An 8,592-nucleotide genomic window follows, 5' to 3' on the forward strand; every position below is an offset into this window, starting at 1 on the left:
TGTATCGTAAATATTACAAAAAACTATAAAATCCGGATCAATCCTAATACACAGCTCTTCAAGAACAAACGAAAAGTAAGGTTAAAATCATGTTAAACACGCGTCAGTTGGCTACTAACATGAAGTTGCCTACTAACGCTTAAAAGCCTGCTAAACATCTCTATGCATAGCGTTTTATTTAGCAGCGTGTTAAAATAATCTTAAAATGATGTTAGTGGCCACTAAGAAACTTATGCATACGGCTGACCATGTTTCATCATTTTATTATAATAATAAATACTTTCAAACAAATATAAACTAAATAAACTGAAATATAAACTTTCTATAACAGACGTAAACTAAGCAAATATAAACTTTCAAACACATTGTTTTATATTATTCAACTTCCATTTGTTCTTCCTGCTCACATTCTGAACACTTGACAATAGTGGTACTGTGTTTCTTACACACATTTTTTTTCACACTGTTGACAAACTAGTTTTGTTCTGTTATTTTTGTGACTGCCACAGACGTGGCAGATGCCCGGCCTTGTTGGGTCCTTAGTTTGTTCTTCCTCTTCTCTGAATTTAGATAAAAATACAAAAACATCTTTAGGGAGCGACTTTATTTGAGCCCTGTCTCTCAAATGGTCTTCCATCAATTGTAAGGCAAGATTGAAAATGACTCTTGAATTTATTCCACATATATCTAGATGTCTGAAGAAAAGTGCAAACGGCCATCTTCTTGTAATTCTAGACGTACTATAGGATGCGCACATTTGGTCGACTGTATCGACACCTCCTTTTGTATCATTGTAGTCTAAATTTAGAAATGACTTTTTTGTTTCGTCATCTACATCAGAAGAGCTGTGCACCGTTGAAAGTAAAATAACTGCTTTATTTTTTTTGGGAACAGTTGAAACAAGACAAACATCATCTTGAAAGCCAAACTCAGATGATTTTAGCTCCCTGTTTTTATTTGGCTGGAATTCTAAAGGTATTTCTTTCTTATTTTTTTTTAATGTTCCAATCAAAGTTAGTCCTTTTGACAACAAATATATTGCAAGTGGATAACTTGTGTAATAGTTATCGGTAGTAACGTTTCTTTTTGATTTTTCTATTGGTACGACCAGTCTCTTCACAATATCTTCGGCTTTGTTTGTTTTCAGATACGGTCCGGGTTCTTGCTTTCCACAATAAATTTCAAAATTGAAAGTGTAGAAGGTCTTGGCGTCACAAAGAGCATAAATCTTAATGCCATACCTCGCAGGCTTGTTTGGAATATATTGCACAAATGAACAGCGACCTCTGAACGCATGAAGCATCTCATCAATTGTAACAAATTCACTTACATTGAAATGGGCCATACAGTTGTTGACGAAATTATCATGAAAACTTCGGATAGGGGCTAATTTGTCATTTTGTTTTCTTGCTTCTCGAGTATGCAGATTATCGAATCGTAAAGTACGAAGTAAAAACTTGAAACGCTTGTAGCTGAAGAGAGCTCTCAAAAGTATCATTCCCATACCATCTTGATCCCACAGCTCCAAGCATTTGGTATGGCTTCCTTTTTTAATCCCAATTAAATATAATGCACCTAACAGACCTCTTATTTCAGTTTGAGTGGTGTCTCTGCAATCTCTCTCTCTTGAATAGTTTACCTCTAGTCTTTTTTTCTCTATATATATGTTAGTATTTGTTACTATGTCATTAATCATTTGGTCAGTAATAAACAACCTAAATGCGTCAATTTCTCTATGTGTCTTCTTAGCACTTGCTTTTGGCCCAGGTAATATTTTTATGATATTCTTTGCTTTTGTTTTTCCAACTGAAATAGGCTTGCTTATCCAAAGTGTTTCATTATCGCGTCCTATAAATATATGGTAATCATCTTCAAGTTGGCTTTGTTCGTTATCGTCTGGGACCTGATCGATTTCTTCTGCTGACTGCTCAGAATCGCTGCTGTATACGTTTTGTGTAATCTCCTCTTCTGTGTCTATTTCGCTAACATTTTCGTCACTATCAAATTCATATATACGCTCTTCCCTCGACACATTCTCCCTTTCGTCGGCTAATTCCCTAACAACGTCTTCTAAAGCATTCTCCAACTCTTTTTGTGTTAATCCTTTACGTGACCTACAATTCAATAAAATTGTACTATTTAATTTACATGTTATACAAAATAGCACACGTACACATGAAAATAGTACACGTACACGAAATAGATATGTAAATAGCACATTACACAATATTACAAAAAAAATGGAATAATAAAACTTACATGATAGGGCGCGCTGCGGCGAACACACCGCAATATCGACCTGCTTCAGATCTAGGTGCTGTATGACTGAGATGAAATGATGTACGGCGCCAAAACTATAGGAGAGCGGAGCCAATAACATATACAACGAATACCTAGACGTACAATATTACAAAGCTGACCAAATCTTAATTATAACAATGAAAGAAAAATTTGCAGCTTTTTGCAGCTGGCGCGTCCTCCGGAGGGTTAAAGAGGGTTGAGTCCCATTAATTTTGACAAAAACAAATTTTGAAATGAATAAATCTTTATGAATAAATGGTTTTTGGTTAGAATGAAAAACTGTGTTTACTGGTTTCAAACAAGAGAATGTTTCTCGTAAACTAGATAGCAATGGATCAGATTCTAAAGGGTGTTGAATATTAACAAAAAATTCTCCTGGAAGCCTAAGTGGTTGACCGTATACAAGTTCGGCAGATGAACAACCTAGGTCCTCCTTAAGAGATGATCTGAGGCCTAGGAGAACCAAGGGAAGATCGTTTCCATATAAAATTATTATTATTTATCATTCATTCAAATTATTATACACAAAGGTGTACGGTGCATATATTATTTATTAAAATATTAATTTATTACCATACCAAATTTATTTATATGTGGACCATATAAACCTCCACAATTTGGTGACCCCGAAGATTATTGAACCTGCAACCGATAATAAATTAAAACCTGTATCCGACAAATTAGAACCTGCCCTAACGATTATTTTCAACCTACACCCGAAAATGATTTTGAACTTGCCTCTAACGAATTTTTGAACCTGCCCTCGACAAATATCAATTGACAACAAGATGTCAAATTACAACAAGCTGCCATCCCAGTCGCGCAACCAGCGTATAGCTATAACAAGTAGAGACAATTCGCGGCGATGCCTTTGATCTCTATGTCTCCATTTTTCAACATTTAGGAAGGGGTTGAGGCTGGGTTCGCGTTAATGGCACTAGATGGCGCCAAAGAGAACGCCACAGTTTAAAAACGTATAATTCAATGAAAATACAAAATAAAAATAAAAGTTTCGATGTTATAAATTAAATATTAAAATATATTTAAAAATTTATTATTGTACAATATTATAATATGTATTGTATTGTTGAAGTGGTTGGTAAGGGTTAATGAATTTAAACTCTTAAACGCCTTTCAAATCATTCGTCTATTTTATAAGTACTTCTTACAATAGCTTCTTACTGACTACTTGCGTAACGTATCGTTGACTGTCGTCAACTCTACTGCTATTATCGCTACGAACTACCTTTACTCAATACGAATTGAGATCGGTGCTTACACTTCAATAAGTGCACTACACCTTCCCCTTTTAAAAGATTATTTTATATCCCATATACCTACCCCCTTAAAAATTTCATCTACAACTTATGTTTGTATCTAATTAATGTATATAAATTTATCTATTTCATTTTTTTTTTTTCTTGAAATTGGCCAATTTCTTCGTATTCTACTTAGCTTACGTATACATAATTATAATATTTAACTAACCTATTCTTATGTACCTTATTTAATTTTCCTTTATTATCCTTAACAATACAATTATGTTCTTCAATATTTTCTACAATAAAAGGTCCTTTATAAATGGAATCTAACTTATGTCTAGTTTCGTCTGTTAGTAACACTAAATCGCCTTTTTTAACATTTAAAGGGTTTAACTTTACATCAAAATAATTCTTTCGTTTCTCTTTAATATCTTGCAAATATTTACTGGACCGAGATAGTGCAATTTGCAATCTATACTTAACTTCTTTAGCATAAGAATCAATATTATACAGTGGATTGATGTTTCCTGAATTTTGGGAAAGATTTTTCGGTAATGTAGGAGCTTTCCCAAATACTACTTCAAAGGGACAGTACTGATGTACTGAGGAGGGAGTGGTATTGTAGCAATAGGCGAAATATTGGACCCACTCATCACAATCATTTTTATGATCATCAATGTACATCCGTAAATATTCATTTAATACTCTATGGTTTCGTTCGATTGACCCTATCGTTTGAGGTCTATAAGCGGTTGAAGCTTTATGACCAATATCCAACATTTTAGTTATTTCCGAAAAGGTTTTATTGACGTATTCGGTACCCATGTCTGTGCGTATCTCTTTCATAGGCCCATATTTGAGTATAAAACTGTCAAAAATCGCCTTAGCTATTGTTTTTGAATCTTTAGATGGTACGGGTGCTGTTATCAAATATTTTGTGAGATCGCATTGCATAGTAACAATATAAACGTTATTATTCATTGTTTTTAGAAGTGGTCCTACAGTGTCTATCAAAACCAAATCAAAAGCTGTTTGCGAAGTATTCGTTACACAAAGAGGTTGTTTAGTTTTAAATTTAGGTTTATTTAATTGACATTGTTTACATGTTTTTAGAAAAATTGATACATCTTTACTCATTTTTCTCCAAAAATAATATGATTTTAATTTAGCTAGTAATCGTTTTCTACCGCAATGACCACCTAAAACTGGATTAATATGAAACATTTGAAGTAATTGTTGTTTCTCGTCGTTATCGGTAATTGTTTTTATCGGTTTTGTGAGTAGTATTTTTAAGAATTTAAGCTCTTTGCTAACCCTACATTTAAATTCTGACAGTGGGATATAATTAAAAAGATTATTATTTGACTCGAGTCTCATTCTTGTTATCCCTTCTTCACCGGCTTTATTATCTAGCCTAGAAATAACTTGCTCTAATGCAAATTTTCCATTAATGAAGTTTCTGCCTCATTCAATTACTATTCGCGCGCGCTTTTCTTTATTTATTTTTACTTCTAACCTAGGATTTTCCGTATTTAATATAAAATGTAACTTGGGTAACTGAAAAGCTTCAAAATTCTCTATTACTTCGTAAATATTCAATTCTACATTAGTAGTATTGTCGTTATTGTGATTCTTAGTTTCTATATCGTATTTCTTAGCCATTGACCTTGTTTGTACAGCAAATATTACAGCTGATGAAACATTTGTGTCTTTTAACTGTTGAATATCTATTCTCGATAATGCGTCACTACCTACGTTATGTTTACCTTTAATATACTCTACCTGAAAATTAAATTCCTCAAGATCCAATCTCATACGCGTAAGCTTCGAGCTAGGGTTTTTCATAGAAAATAAATAAATCAAAGGGCGATGATCTGATTTAACGATAAATTTAGTTCCATAAACATACGGTCTAAAATGCATAATTGCCCAATGAATTGCACTTAATTCTTTTTCAATTGTTGACTTATTTATTTCTCCTTTTGTGAAACTTCTGGATGCATAAGCTATTGGAAGTTCCTGATCATCATGCATCTGACTGAGTATGGCTCCGACCGCAAATTTTGCAGCGCCTGTTGTAATAATAAACGGTTTATCAAATTGCGGATATTGTAGAATAGGTGGATTCATTAAGGCATTCTTTAATAGTTGAAATGAGTTTTCACATTCATCGGTCCACTGAAACTGCGCTTTTTTACGAGTTAATTTATTTAAAGGATAACTGTACATTGCAAAATTTTGAATGAATCGCCGGTAATAATTACAAAAAGCTACGAATCTTTTTACGGAATCTGCATCTTTAGGTCTCGGATAATTTTTTATTACATCAAATTTGGATTGATCTGGTAGAATTCCCTTATCAGTAATATGATGTCCCAAATAAATTGCATCTTTTCTAAAAAATTAACATTTTCCGGGGTTTAATTTTAAGCAATATTTTCTACAGGTAGCAAACACCGATCTCAAATTTTTTAAATGATGATTTTCTGAACACCCTATCACAATTAAATCATCCATGTACATGACTGCTTTCTCCGGTGAAAGTGCAGCAAAAGCAATACTCATCATTCGCTGAAAACTGTTTGGGCTAACCGATAAACCAAATGGCAGCCTTTTAAAACGAAACGTTCCGGCATCTGCTGTAAAACTAGTTATATTACGAGAACTGGTATCCAACGGTATCCGATGAAATCCTGACATCAAATCTAACACACTAAACCATTTTGCTCTACCTAGATGATCTAAAATATCATCTACGCGTGGTAAAGGGTAACGGTCTGCTATTAATTTTTTATTCACTTGCCTAAAATCAACAACCAGCCTCCATTTTTTCTCCGTGGTGTTTGATTTTTTAGGTACTAATAAGACTGGAGAATTATAAGAAGTTATTGAGGGTTCAATAATATCATTTTTTAACATTTTCGAAATTTGGCTATTTATCTCCGTCTTTTGAGAATGAGGTATTCTATAATTTTTTACATAAACTGGAATGGTATCCGTGGTTTGTAGTGTTTGTTGATAAAAATTATTGTGTGTCAACTTATCATGTAAAGCAAATATATCTGAAAATTCCTTACACAAATCAGTCACGTTTTCAACGACAAATTTTGGTACATCATTAGTGTTTAAATTTTGTAAAAGTTCGAATTCCCTGTTATGATTTTCATTTTTGATTGAATAAATATTATAATTATCTAAATTTTCATTTTTTAATTTTAAATTTTGAATAGTGACATTAGTTGTATTTGTATTAATGAAAGTTATTAACGCTTGTGATGACTGTGTTATAGTACGTTGAGTAAAAACACCGGGTGCAACTTCCTGACTGGGAACAAAAACGTATTTATATGGTTCTTTTATTGAAATTAATCGAGTGACTTCTGACCATGCTGGAAATATGAAACATTTCTCTTCTGGACCAGTTGTTATAGGCATAAAACTGCAAGTTTTAGCTAAATAGATAGTTAAGGTCCATCTTTCGTAATCTACTATACATTTATAGCGAGTCAAAAAGTCTTTACCAAGGATTCCGTGTGAAGGTATAGGAAAAGAATCATCAACTACTACGAATTCTTGTGTTACATACTTATTATTTTTTAAGAAAATTTTTGTTGATATCGCTTTTGAAGATTTTACGCAAGAATCCGTAATACCACGAATCCTATAATTTTTGAAATATATGTAATTATTCGTAACAATACAACTTTCTTTGATTAGTGAAATATCTGGTCCTGAATCAACTAAAAAAGTACATTCTTCTGAAGAAATTTCCAGATCAAGTGTAACAAAATTTGAATATGACAAATTTGTTATGTTTACAATTCCCCCATCCGTGTTGGCTGGGGGCGAGTGTCGTTTCCCGAATCACACATTCTTACACTCGCCGAATTTTGGGAATTTTATTAAAGTTTCCCCTGTAATTACCTCGAAAATTTCTATTTGAATTTTGTTGAAAATTTGAATTTCGGTAATTTTGATTATTTCGATAACCATTATTTCTATTATGTCCGCGGTTTCCAGAAAAATATTCGCGGTTTCCGCGTATATGGGAATTTCCTCTACGATTTCTTTGATAATTTGCATAAAAGACATTTGGTGAATTATTTGTTTCTGTGTCAACTGTAAGAAATTTAATAATAGCATCTTGCAAGGTCTCATAGGAACCTGCCTCCATGACAAATTTAGTTTTTTCGGAACGCGCGTTCGATGCCATTGCATTAATTGCGCGATTTTTAAGGAACGTCTCGGCCGTATCTTCACGAACGCCTTCCGAAATATACGCTAAGAGTAAATTTGCAGAAATTTCATCAATTTCTTTAGTAAATACGGTCGCGTCTTTACCATGCTGCTTTACATTAGCTAATTTAGCCTCTATAACGTGTGACTTTTCACCTTTACATTTATATTTTAAAACGGTAATTACTCCTTCTAAATCTACAACATCAGATGTTATTGCAACTCTAGCTTTACCCGTTAACCTGGTTTTAATTAAACTTAAAGCTGTGACTTCATGTCCAGCACAATTTTCTTTTAAGATAGTTACTGCGTCTATAAAAGAAATAAGCGCAGAAGGGTTACCGTCAAACTTTTTCGGTAATATTTTGTCAGCAAAATTTATGAACTCATTTAATGACGCCATGGTATCAAGTTGAATAATTTCGTAATCTGAGTCGTCGTTATCTGACTCAGCAGTTATTATTTATATAATAATGTTAACACGATGTTTATTTGTTTAATTGGATCACGGGGAACAATGTATTTTACGTCTAATTTGGCAAAAGCTTTTACTGTTCGATCTCTTAAATTAGAAAAAGAATCATTAACCCACTTTTTATGATCAATTGAAAGTTTATTCCAATAATTATTTGCAAGATCTGAAAAATCGTTAAATTGAATTACTAAATTATCTCTAATATCATTACGAACTGATTGCTGTTTCGGCGGATTTGTTTTAATCGCTCGTTTAGATTCCCTATAATGTTCTAATTTAATAGTTGTAAATAATTGCTCTAATTGATCCCATTTTAAT

This window comes from Onthophagus taurus, unplaced genomic scaffold (genome assembly GCF_036711975.1).
Source record: "Onthophagus taurus isolate NC unplaced genomic scaffold, IU_Otau_3.0 ScKx7SY_15, whole genome shotgun sequence".
Taxonomy (NCBI): domain Eukaryota; kingdom Metazoa; phylum Arthropoda; class Insecta; order Coleoptera; family Scarabaeidae; genus Onthophagus; species Onthophagus taurus.